Source organism: Suricata suricatta, chromosome 5 (genome assembly GCF_006229205.1).
Source record: "Suricata suricatta isolate VVHF042 chromosome 5, meerkat_22Aug2017_6uvM2_HiC, whole genome shotgun sequence".
In the NCBI taxonomy this organism is placed as follows: domain Eukaryota; kingdom Metazoa; phylum Chordata; class Mammalia; order Carnivora; family Herpestidae; genus Suricata; species Suricata suricatta.
The window spans coordinates 106116620-106129168 of record NC_043704.1 but is presented as its reverse complement, the minus strand read 5'-3'; the positions used below and the strand labels follow the sequence as shown (position 1 = coordinate 106129168).

The following is a 12549-nucleotide window of genomic DNA, read 5'->3' as shown; positions in this document are numbered from 1 at the left end:
GAACAGAATTACAAGAAGGCAGGGCAATATGCTGATTCTTGTAAAGACCAGGTAATAGGTACAGGAAAAGTCATTATACTCTTTTCTATACTTTTATGTATATTTGAAAGCATTTAAAAATTTTTAAAGATTTGGAACACCCATCTGAAGCGATACAAAGACGTTTAGACATTTGACATGCGAATTCTTACTCAACACTAATGAGAACGGTCAGTAACTGAGCACTTAGCCTTGGGTCTGAGAATCTTGTGCCAGGCCTTTATGTGCATGATTTCCACGCGCACAACAACACAGCAAAAGCAGAAGAATTAATCCGATTTGCAGGCGAGACTCAAGGAGGCTACGTGATTAGCTCAAGCCACTTGTTGAGTAACAGAGTCAAAAATCAAACCCAGATCTCTCTCTCCCTCAGAAGCACAATTTTTTACACCTCTACAAGCCCCTCAGCTTTGTGTGGGTGTAGAGTGCAGTGATTCCCAACCTCAGCTCGTCACAAAAATGACCCAGAAGCCCGACTTTTTAGATTCCTCCCCTAGAGCCCCCAGGTCAGGAGTAAGCCCGGGGAAGGGCGTGTTTCAGGCACACACTCCCACCCCAGTGCTTTTCATGAGAAAGAGAATTTACAACATTCTCCCCTGCTCGGAAAAAGAAACTTGTTCCTACAAAGTGCCCCTCTCTTTAGAGACTGTCTTTTAAAATGTATTGTTTCATGGCAGCATGAGACATTACAACACATTCCTAACTCTTTCCCTTTGAATTAATTTGTTACATCACCTTGTTTTTTCCCTGTTGGGAGAGAATGTCCTAAGAGCAGGGACATCTAGGGCAGGAAAGTCACTAAGAGGTAGTGAAAGGTTGCAGAAAAGGAAGGTAGGGAAATTCAGTGTCCTTCCTTCATAATTTCATCTAGCATCAGCTAACACCCACACCTTTATGGGTATACATTTGATCTTTATGCACTGTAAAATCTGAAAATAACAGAAATATGTTTGAAAGAGAATATTGTGCCCAGTTACTGCAGAGGGTTTGAAGCCAGTAATCAATTCTATCTTTCAAAGGACAATTATGATGATATTTGGATTGTCTTCCTCAATGCCTCTTCCTTGTCCTGTGCAGTAAGTGTTTTTGAATGCATGCAAGGGTCAGTTCCAGGCCAGAAAGAACAATGGGCATATTAGAATTGCCAAGGGTCAGAAACTGCAGCATTTCACATCATAGGTCTGAGTTCCAGGAAACTGTGAAATTCCTGAGCTCGTTGGAGATACTGGCATTCAAAGAGGCATGGATGATTTCAGCTTCATTTTAGGCCTCAGGGGACTTCATTGGGTTGTGAAAATCTGCACGAAGGAACACATGCACACACACACACCCTATCCATGAAAACCACATAATCTCAGTCACTCCTGACAATCTTGAAAAGCGTTTACCCTTTCCAATACCAAATCTACCCCCACTAAGAAAGATCCAGAAGGGCCTCTTAATTTGCCCTGTGAGAGAAGAAAACATACAGTGGATTTTTCTCCACTTGTTTGCTTTGTGGAGGTTAAGAAAACATTGAGGCCAATGGTTTCTTCTCTCAACCAGCTGAACCAAGGGCAGGGGAGCAAATGAAAGCAGGAGACTCAGTAATTCTCAAGTCCAAAGACGATGACCTTCTTCAAAGAAAGAATTCTTCAAATACGTCCTGTGTAATCTTGCGACAGGGAATGAGGCCAACTGAGGCCTGTGGGTCCCCAAAGCAGGAGTGAACCTGTGTCTTTCCAGTCAGGGTGCCGCGTGGACCAGAGAAATGCAGCTGTAGGAATCAGACGCCCATGGAGATGCCGGGGTGCATTATTGGCAATCACTCTGAAAAGAGACTGCATTGTCGACCACTGTCCCGGATTTCCCCCTTCTGGGTCCTGACGGAACTCTGAAGGCATCCCGTAGGAACACTGTCAGTTCTAACAGACAATCCCCTTGGAACCATTTATAAAGTTCTTTGACCTTAGAAGCCTAGGCCCCCAAAAATACAGGATCTCAGGCCTTGAAGACACCCCAGAGCCACTTTATTTTGCCTACTCATGGGGTAAGGCAGATCTCGAAAATAATATTTCCACTTATCCTTCATGCCCTAAGAAGTCTCTGGTAAGCCACTTTTGAAAAAAGCCCCCCCCCTTTTTTTTTGAGGTTTCCAAGTAGGTTTTATTTTAGTTCCAATATTATCAGCAATGATACTGGAGTAATTCAGGCAAATATACCACCTTAAATACATCAGAGGAGAAAAAAGCACTTCTAAATGCCACTATCTACTAATCTGTTTTATTAAATAGGTGTTACCAAACAAAGCCTTCTCTTAATAACTTGACATCACCCTTAAACTTCAGTTTTCCCATCTATGAAATGGGGAAAACAATAGCCCCAACCTTATAGGGCTGTCAGGATTGAGTGAGACATAACTTCTAAAGTGCTAAAGTGCTTGGCAAAGTGCCTCGCCCACCATCAATATTGAATAGATAGCAGCAAGAACCAGGACCCCACTGCTGTTCTGGCACCTCAAGACATCAGATCCCTTCGTTGCTGGCTACACAGTGACTCCCCGCCACAACTCAGGTTGTTGTTTCTTATCTACCATGGCTGGGGAACTAGAAAAATCAACCAGATCTAGAGCCAAATGTTCAGATGCTCAGTTAGAATCAATACACCTTCAGATGAGCAGTTAAATGTACAACTGTGTCATGCTTTATCTGATCTGTAGAAACTTTTCCCTGCCCAGGAGCACAGTCAGTACTTTGAAGGGTTGACTATATCATAAATCAGCCATCCAGGTCTAGACGAGTGAGCTGTTACTATATTTGTCACACTCTACTTACACAAGGTCATATTTCTCTTTAATAAAGTAGTTTCAATCACACATTTTTAAGGTCTTGTGTCTCTTTCCCCCTACTGGTGAAGAGACACACTAGAGGACCCTGAAAGGATGTATTGTGATCAATATAAACCAGAGCCATGGCTCCTTGAAGCACAATCCAGATTTAGACACATCAGAGGTTTACTAAACCAGGAGAAATCTCTAGCCTTGGCTATGCAAAATAAATCTCACAGAGGAATGTCCACATCTGGTTCTGTGAGAAGGGTAGTGGAAAACAGTGATATGTTTCTGGATTGGAAGTCCAGCATTGTCAGTCTTCATAAAGGGGTGAGCATAATGTGATATAATTTTCTTTCTTTTTATGTATTTATTTTGAAGGAGAGCAAATGTGAGCAGGGGAGGGGCAGAGAAAGAATCCCAAGCCAGCTCTGAACTGACAGCACAGGGGCTCCATCCCATTAACTGTGAGATCAGGACCTGAGCTAAAACCAAGAGTCAGAGACTTCACCAGCTGAGCCACCCAGGTGCCCCATGATACAATTTTCTGTTAGGAAACCAGACACATACGGATGTGCTTCTATACTGAACTGTGGTTAATTTTGCCAGCTCAGCACCATTAACCCTTTTTTTAAAATAATAGCCACTTACTCAAGGGATAAGCACGTGACTTAAGCCTAGACAATCAGTACCATATTCCAAAAAGATCAGTGATTGATTTAGGCATAAATATTCTTGGAGAGCCTGGGTGGCTCAGTTGTTTAAGTGCCTGACTTCAGCTCAGGTCCTGATCTCATAGTTTGTGAGTTTGAGCCCCATGTCAGGCTCTGTACTGACAGCTTGGAGCCTGGAGCCTGCCCTTCACATGTTCTGTCTCTCAAAAATAAATAAACATTAAAAAATATATATTCTAGCCAATGGAAGCCCACTGGATTTTTGTCAGTGTTATCAGGAAAGAGGCAATCTCATTTAAACTGGGGACACAAGCCATCTTTCTACCACAAGAGGAACGCTGGTCTGAGAACAAGACAAGACCCTGGGAACATCATTTAAGCACTTCTATCGCTATATCAGACTTTTCACTTATAAGTGGTAGAAGACACATTCTCTTTTATTTTATTTTTCTTGAGACAATTTCAGGTAGATTTTGGTCACTTGCAACTGAGAGACTTCTAATCACACATTCTGATAATTGTTGTGCATGCCTCTATGTGACCATATGGTAGTCAGCCTCCAAGATGGCCCCCAATGAACTTTGTCTCCTAGTATTTTCTGGTATTCACAGGAACTGAGTGTGGAATTGAGTTCACAGGAATTGAGGAGAATTCCCTCCCACACCAGATTAGGGCTGGTCGGTGTGACTACAGAATGCAGGTGAAGTAAGTCTGTGACTTCAAAGACTTCCATCTCTCTTTCTGGGGGAAGCCAACCACCATGTTGTGAGACCACTCAGGAATCTCATGTGAAGAAGTCCACACTGAGATCACTAAAGCTTCCTATAAATAGCCAGCACCAATTAGCCGAGTGTGTGAGTGAGCTCTGTTGGAAGTGGACCTCCAGCCCCAGTCAAACCTTCAAATGACTACAGCCAAGCTGGTATTTTGACTGCAACCTCATGAGAGACTGTAAACTAGAATCACGCTACCACTTGGATCCCAAATTCCTGACCCACTGTCAGAAATTGTGGGGGATAATAAATAATGATTTTGTCTTAAGCCAGTAAGTTTTGGAGTATTTAGTTACACAGCATTAGATAAGAACCAGACCTCTGCTGCAACTTCTCATTTCCCAGTGAGAAAGAACAAAATACTGTCATGCACACATCCCAGCCTCTTGTCCTTCAAATATCACTCAGTTTTTGAGAGTTCCCAGAAGGAAAGTAATTGTCATCATGAAATCCTGCCACCATGTGTTCTCACCTTCCCTGAGTACCACTGTCACTTCTGCTGGGCACCACCATCACTTCCCTGGGCACCAGTGCCTCGGCCAAGTGACTGGGTTGTCCCCTGGCCTTAAGGCCTCCCTCAAGTTCCTCAAGCAGAACACAGGCCTCAGGGACATTTATGAGCTCAGGGCCCACCGTGTCCTCTGCAGCATCGGGACTGCTTCTTGTCCTCCCTCTGTTACGTCACTTCAACTCATGACTTGCCCTTGAAGTTTGGAATTTGTCATTTTGAACACACCAGCTGATGAGAGCTCAGAAGTCCAGCTTGGCCGTTTTCTCTTCCATCGTTGGAACAAACAGCTTTGTCTCTGAAGCAGAGCAGCCTAATAGAAAGTTCTGCTGTGACAGAAATGTTCTACGTTGTCGCTATTCAATACAGTAGCCACTGGCTACATGTGTTTGCTTCACATTTGAAATGTGGCCAGTGAGATATAAGAAGTGAATTGTTAATTTTATTTGGTCACATTTGGTGGCTTCTACATTGGACAGCACAGCTTTAGATACAACGGTTGCCAAGCAATAAACTTTTAATCTTGAGCACAGAGTTTGCACTAAGATAAATGTGACTTTACAGCAATGCTTGAACTCCAAAGTCTTACCCAATTTTAATGAAAGTGGCTCTTTCAAGTTTTACCTTCAGTACTTCCTCCCACCTTCCCCTGAGGACTCAGACAGGAGCCCAGGATTGACTAATCCCACCGTCTTCCAGACATGCCCACACACAACTGAATCCCAGCGATGGGTGTGGCCCTCTCAAATGGATAACCCTGCTCAGTGGAATCTGGCATCTCGGGGTGGGAGAGGATCTGGAAGCTTACCCCGTCCAAGCTTCCATAGGCCCCTCACTGCTTATGATCACATAACCGTCCGTTCACTGCGCAGTCCCAGCTCCGTGTGGTGAAACATGAAGTGGTTTTAATTTTTCTAATCACTACCTTCAAATCTGATTTGTTCCTGGACAAACAAAACAAACTAACAAACGAAAAATGAAAAGCTTCTCCCTTAGCACATCTTGGGCAGATTCCATTTCTCTCTTGTCGCTTTCAGTGCAAATAAAAACCTCATGCTCATACTGAATTCAGAATTCTATATCAGCCTCCTTCTCTTACTCAGTGTTAAGATCCTCCAGGCTGTTGGGGTGGGAAGGGGCAGGAAAGAAGAGACACATTGTTCCCTGATGAGGGCGAGCTAGCTTGGTGAGGCCTCTTCTGCTGCCTCTCAGTTCTGCCCTGCTGACACACCACCAGCTTCTTGCTGCTGGGTGCCTTTGCCCGTGGGTGGGCCTCTGGGTGAACAAGCAAGACAGCTAAAGACCAGCTATTTCTCCCGGTAGAGACCCACTGCCACCACCTCCCGTTCAGGTAGGCAAGAGGGAGAATCTGCAAGTCCAGAGGCTAAGCAGGTGTCTACCTGGTGACTGAGCTACAGCCCTCCCCTCTTCAGCCTTCCCCCATTTCTTTCCCTTGGGGCAGGAGTAGACAGTGGAGCACGGGGAAGGAATCACTCCCCACTGTGAACCCTGCCCAAGGTTGTCCACCTAGATGACTCCTCTCACTCCCCATATAAAAGGAGCAGTGAGGTGATGGGGTGGCTGTGGTTGACTGTGGAACCTAATATGCTGCCTGGTAGAAAACCCAGGGCAGTGCAGGGCAGGGGGGATGCCTATCTGGCTTCTGGTTTCTAATAACTCAAATGTGAGGCATTTAGAACATCTTCTTTTCAGCTGGGACTCTAAATGCCAGTTCCAGAGTAACAGGGAAACCCTTATTCTACCTTCCCCTTTCCCTGTTTTATTTGCTTTAGGTTGTCTTGAGCAGGAAGTGTGGATCCACATGGAACTGCTTGGTGGTCCCAGGTGAACAGAAGGACGGGAGACAGAGCTGGCCCTGGCAGGTTGTGGCCAACTCTCAGAAGCTGGACAGAGAGTCCAGCATTGTGGGCAGTAGCTCCCTGGACTTTCAGGCAATGTCACCCATGTTCCGGTGTCCTCATGCTGGACAGAGAGGCTGCTCAGCCCCTACAAGGCCAGGCAGAGGGCTCCCAGCACACTGGCCCGGGCCGGAGGGCTAAGCTCTTTGCTGGTCTCTGTTGACTCACCCAGGTGGGCAGTGGAGGATGTTCCAGCCTAAGTGATCTAATCTTCTGCGATCAGAACACCACTTCAGGCACACGGTGGCTTAGGAACCAGTTGTGGTTGAGTCTCTCTGGCAAAACAAAGCCTAAAGTGCAGGTCTAGGGAGCAGGGCTGGAGCAGGGCATTCTGCTGGGGTTGCTGCTGTGGAGGCTGGACAGAGCTGGTGAGTTCATGGTGTTTTTTGGCTGTGACTGATCCTCCAGTACCACAATCAGTCTGCAGACATCATCAGGCTGAACAGCAAGCCATGGACATTCTACCTGACCTGCACACTCGGTCGGGTCTGGCACACAGACAGCTGCAAAGGCCATGAGGCTGGAGGTGATGGCTCAGGACTGGTGCCGACATCATTCTGCCTCCCCTCGACCTAAACCACTATCCTGTTCCAGGGACTGAACCCTGTTCCCACCCCACCCAGGGAGAAACAGCTCCTCAGCCCCTACCCATCTCTTTCTCTCTCTATCCTTCCTTTCTTTTTTAAACTCAAAATAGTAGGAACAACTCACTTCCTACCTACCATTCTCAGGGAGGCTCACTGCACTGATTCCAAGGTGGTTGTCAGAGCTAGCCTGTACTTTGAAGTATCTGGCACTTCTAAAGAACAGAAAAGGGAACAAAATGGGGCGCCTGGGTGGCTCAGTTGGTTAAGCCTCTGACTTCGGCTCAGGTCAGATCTCACATTTGTGGGTTCGAGCCCTGTGTCGGGCTCTGTGTTGACAGCTAGCTCAGAGCCTGGAGCCTGCTTCTGGTTCTGTGTCTCCTTCTCTCTCTGCCCCTCTTCCTCTCATGCTCTGTCTCTCTCTGTGTATCAAAAATAAATAAAACATTTTGAAAAAAAAAGAAAAGGGAACAGAAATTAAATCTCTAGGACATGGCTCTGATAGGACATGGCTCCTGCACACACGTGAGTAAGAGAAAGGAAGAAACACCATTGCTCTTAAAGCATTGACCTCAAGCTGACTGTTGGCAGTCGTTTTTGCAGCCTGAATATGTCTCTGTTCTCAATACCATCTGTTCTCACACACCTGCAACCCCTAAATAGGCCAAACGTTCCTGTGGTAATAGGTAATAGGAATGATCTCTATAAGCAACAGACCCCATCAAGGAAATGTGGTTACTTTAAACTCACTGGATTCTGAAAGTTATTTATCATGTATAGGGAAAACATTCCAAATGAATTCATAGTAAAAGATATAAAACATGGTCACTTTGTCTCTTTATTAGAGGAGATAGAGCAGGAAGCCTGGTCAGCCATTTTTTTTTCTGTCAACTGAATTGTTTTTTCCTTGTTGTTTGGCTAACTTTTGGAAGAGTGTTTTTTTTTTCTAAAAAATATTGAATTGGTTCTTTTTTTTCCCCCCTCCTTTTAAAAATATTTATTTTTAATTTATTTCCAAATTAGTTTATAGTGCAATAATGACTTCAGGAATAGAATCCAGTGATTCAACCCCTACGTATAATACCCAGTGCTCATGCCGACAAGTGTCTTCCTTGATGCCCCTTCCGCAGTTAGCCCATCCCCCACCCTGAACCGCTCCAGCAACCCTCAGTTTGTTCTCTGTATTTAAGAGTCTGTTATGTTTTGTCCCCTTCCCTATTTTAATATTATTTTTCCTTATGTTCATCTGTTTTATATCTTAGATTCCACATACAAGTGAAGTCATATGATATTTGTCTTTCTCTTACTGAGTTATTTCGCTTAACATATACCGTCTAGTTCCGTCCACGTTGTTGCAAATTGTATTGGTTCTCAAAGATGAGCAAATTTCACTCCCTGCACTCAAGGTTACATTTTAGTTAGAATGATGGTGCCATTTCAGATTGTTCATTTTCTCGCAACAGGGCCATGAGAACAGTATTGTCCCAGTTTATGTACGAGCACACAGAAGCATGGAAATTGAGGACAATTTCTCCAAGTTTAGATAATCACTGACTACCCTAAGATTGTAAGTCTTCCTGCTCTCCCAAATACTTAAGCACTTATGCCATTGTTGACTTTCTGACTCGCCGCGATATTTTCCTTTGGTTCTTGATGCCAACTCTTTGATCAGTGTTATCATTTTATTTTAAGTTCTCTTGGGAAGGTTTAGATTAAAAAGTACATTAGCTGGGAATATCTCGATTTTTTTTTTATGGTGACTTAAAGAAATATGTAAGCAAAACTGTGATCAGAATTTTGTCTCAATTTTTAATGTTTTGTTTCAACATTTATCTCATTGGCAAATCATGTTTCCAATGCTTCTGTTTTAAATGAGAGGCCCTCCTAGCCTCCTGGAGGAAACATTTTAAGTAACTTACCACACAGAGTCCCCTTCTCCATGTTTATCTTCTAGATGAATGGGTTTTCTTTTATGTTACGTTTTCATGCATATAATTAACACATCGTCTGTATGTTCTTGAATTCTTTTCCTGTTTGATTGTCTCTGTTTTCCCTAAAGTCACCTAGATTTTCCCTCTCTTCCTACAGATGCATAGTCAGCTGGCTCTCTCATGTTTATTTTTCATGCTGCTTTTCTTTTTCTTTAATCTGTAGTCTGTGCCCTATCATAGGAACAGGGAATTCAGGAGACTGCAGTTTTGCCTTGGTCACAGCAGCCCAAACAGCACTTCCAGAGAGTAAACATTTGCACTCCCAACTGCTCCGGGCTCTCCAACACTCAGGCCAGCAGTGTAGGTGGGAGCGTGTCATGCTTCCTACTGGAGTAGGAAGCTAAGTCAGTCCAGGAGCCTGTGTGCGGGGCAGCTCTGGGCAGCACTCTGAGGCCATCTGCTTCCTCAGAAACTGGTAGGAATCTTTTCTTTCCAGAAGCCTCTTTGTGTGGCTACTGACTGGAACACAGCATCTGAGGAATGTGGGCGTCTCACCTATTTGCTGTCATTTGACCCAAACTGAGTGCTTGCCACCACCTAAGTTCTCTGAGCCCACCTTCTTTTCTCTGAGGGAGAGATATTCACTCTTTTAAATGAAGGAGATACCTTAAAAATCACCAAATTGCTCATCTGTTTTAGGCCGCGGAAGTTCCAGATTATACAGCCTGGAGAGACAGAGAGTGGTCGGAAACCACATGCGCCCCCTGGAAGGCACAGTTGTTTTGGCAACTTGAGCGCAAGCTAGTGGTGCACTAGCACGGCATTTGGAGAGACAGAAGACAAATTTTAGGATTAAAAAGAATCTAGAATCTACCAAGTCCAGGAGTCCCCAAAGCTGGTCTCAGCACAGGGAGACACGGCTGTCTCAAATGACTAATAATAGAAGGAAGTGGTGGAAGTAGGGGGGGGGGGACTTAAAAAAATGTATTTCTGGTCTCAAGGTTTATGAGCCACTGCAAATTTAGCCCTCTCTCCATCCCTTGTTTACAGGTGACGCCCAGAACAGGTGTGTAACTTTTCCAACATCTATGACTATTCAGTGACAGAACTAGAATATACATCCCCCAAATTATTAATCCATTTTTTCCTAGTAGGCAGCACAGAAATAATGTACCACAACTGTGTTTGGGTAAGGGTGGGGGAGGCATTCTGCCAACATAATAATAAGAACTAAGTTACCAAGCAAAAGCTCAAGGTAATAGTAAAAGGGACAGTGGGGGAGGGAAAGGTCCAAGGCAGATGACCTGGAATACTGTTTGGATGCAAACTTGAAAACAAACAGAGGCCAGGAATGTCACACAGATCAGACTAATTTGATCCAGATCTGGGAAATTATTGCCCTGAGTATGTTTATAGCCCTTGTTTCCTCCTCTCTCCCTTGCAAGGCTTGGGCTGGTCCTGATGCATGAGGTTAGGTCAATTCAATGGGAAGCCTTAGAGGCCCAGGGCCAAGGAGATTATTACAACTCTTGTGCTCCCAGTGAGGGTAAGGAATGTATGATGTAGTTGTTATTTTGTGTTTAAGGGGGGAAAAAAAGCCTGTGTGGCCATGCCGGAAAGAACATTTTAGGTCAAATAATAGGAAAATCTTGCTAAAACTCAGCCATTCCTCTCATGATCTGGGAACTTCCTTCCCTGTCCTATTCAGATCGTGACTTTTTTTTTTCACAGCAGTGCAGCAGCAAGGCAGAAACTCCCATGTGCAGAACACATTCAGGTCAATCTTTTGGGTTGTCTGTCTTGCTTCTGGGCTCTAAGAAATTTGTTCAGTAACTATAGCAGGACAGCTGCATGACTGGCCTTCCCATGGCTTGAGTTAGCCTCAAGCACCACTGCTAATCAGGAACAGGATCCTTTTTTAACCCTTCAGATGGTGCCAGTGCAAATTCCTCAGTGTATTCATGAGTCAAGGGACAGTATCTCTGGCAGGGAAAGGTCTGGCAGGCTGGAATTTCTGGATGGCTTATCCCACTGCAGGGATTCAAGCAAACCATTGTCATTCTTCCCTCTCCAGCGGGAGAAAGAAAAGTCCCAGCCTATAGAGCATTGGTTCTGGCTCAAGGACATGGATTTTCTTTCCTGTGAACAGGGACCAGCTCAGTGAGATGTCTCCAAAGTGGTGCTGTGTGTCACCAAGATGCCTGTTCTGGCAAGCTATAGAGGCTGCGTGAGAGATGAGTCTTGATGGACACAAAACCTTCATTATTTAACAATTATTCAGCATCAGAGAAATTTTATCCCAAGAAAAAGTTTAGATCACTTCATTAATGGGAGTATTTTAAGAATTATAAGCAGAACTCAGATCACGTTAAATAGTGCATTTTTAAGCCAAGTACAAGTTAAATTGCCTAACGGGCTAAATAAGGAAACAAGTTCGTTGTGGGTTCGCAGTGTTGTATGTCTGTAACCGGAAGCACACGGACTGGGTGAGCCAACTTTCTATGCCCTCCGGCTTCACGAACACATCAGCAGCTAGACTCTCCTCCGGCTCCTTTGAAAAGACCCCCTGTCATAGCGGTCACTGGGGCAAAAGTGACATTGACTCAGTGGGAGGAGCCAGACGATGGTGTGACACAGAATTCAGTCTCTTCCAGGGCCTTGCAACAATCCTTTCATATCCATAGTTTCCCCTAAGAGTTTTTGTTGGCCGCATGATCCCTTATAGTAGCAGTTCTCCAAGTGTAGTCTGCGGACCCTCGGGAAGCCCAACGCTATTTCAGTTGGCTCACTAGTCAAAGCTATTTTCATAATAATATTAAGATGCTGTTTACCTTTTTTCACTGTACTGACATTTGCATTGATCATGTAAAAGCAATGGTAGAGAAAACCACCAGTGCCTTAGCACAAATCAAGGCACTGGCACCCAACTATTCCAGTAGGCGCTGCATTCTTTACTGCCACACACTTGCAATACTGAAATAGCCCTGCTAGTTTCATTTAAGAATGTCCTTGACGGCAGTGCCTATGTGGCTCATTTGGTTAAATGTTTGACTTCTGCTCAGGTCATGATCTCACAGTTCATGAGTTCGAGCCCCGCATTGGGCTCTGTGCTGACAGCTCAGAGTCTGGAGCCTACTTCTGATTCTGTGTCTCCCTCTCTCCCTGCCCCTCCCCTGCTCATGCTCTGTCTCTCTCTCTGTCTCTCAAAAATAAATAAAAAATTAAAGAATGCCCTTGACAAACCATAAAAAATACTCATTTTATTAAATATCACTGTTTAGGTACCTGTCTTTTTAATATTCTATGTGATGC

At 44.5% G+C, this 12549-nt stretch overlaps 1 long non-coding RNA gene across 1 annotated transcript; it reads left to right on the top strand.

Moving 5' to 3' along the window:
• Positions 1-2036: 2036 nt before the first annotated feature.
• On the top strand, positions 2037-10067 carry LOC115291043. The gene is made up of 3 exons (XR_003908381.1): positions 2037-2127; positions 8770-8873; positions 9937-10067. It is a non-coding gene; the product is annotated as an uncharacterized LOC115291043 (long non-coding RNA).
• The last annotated feature ends 2482 nt before the right edge of the window (positions 10068-12549 follow it).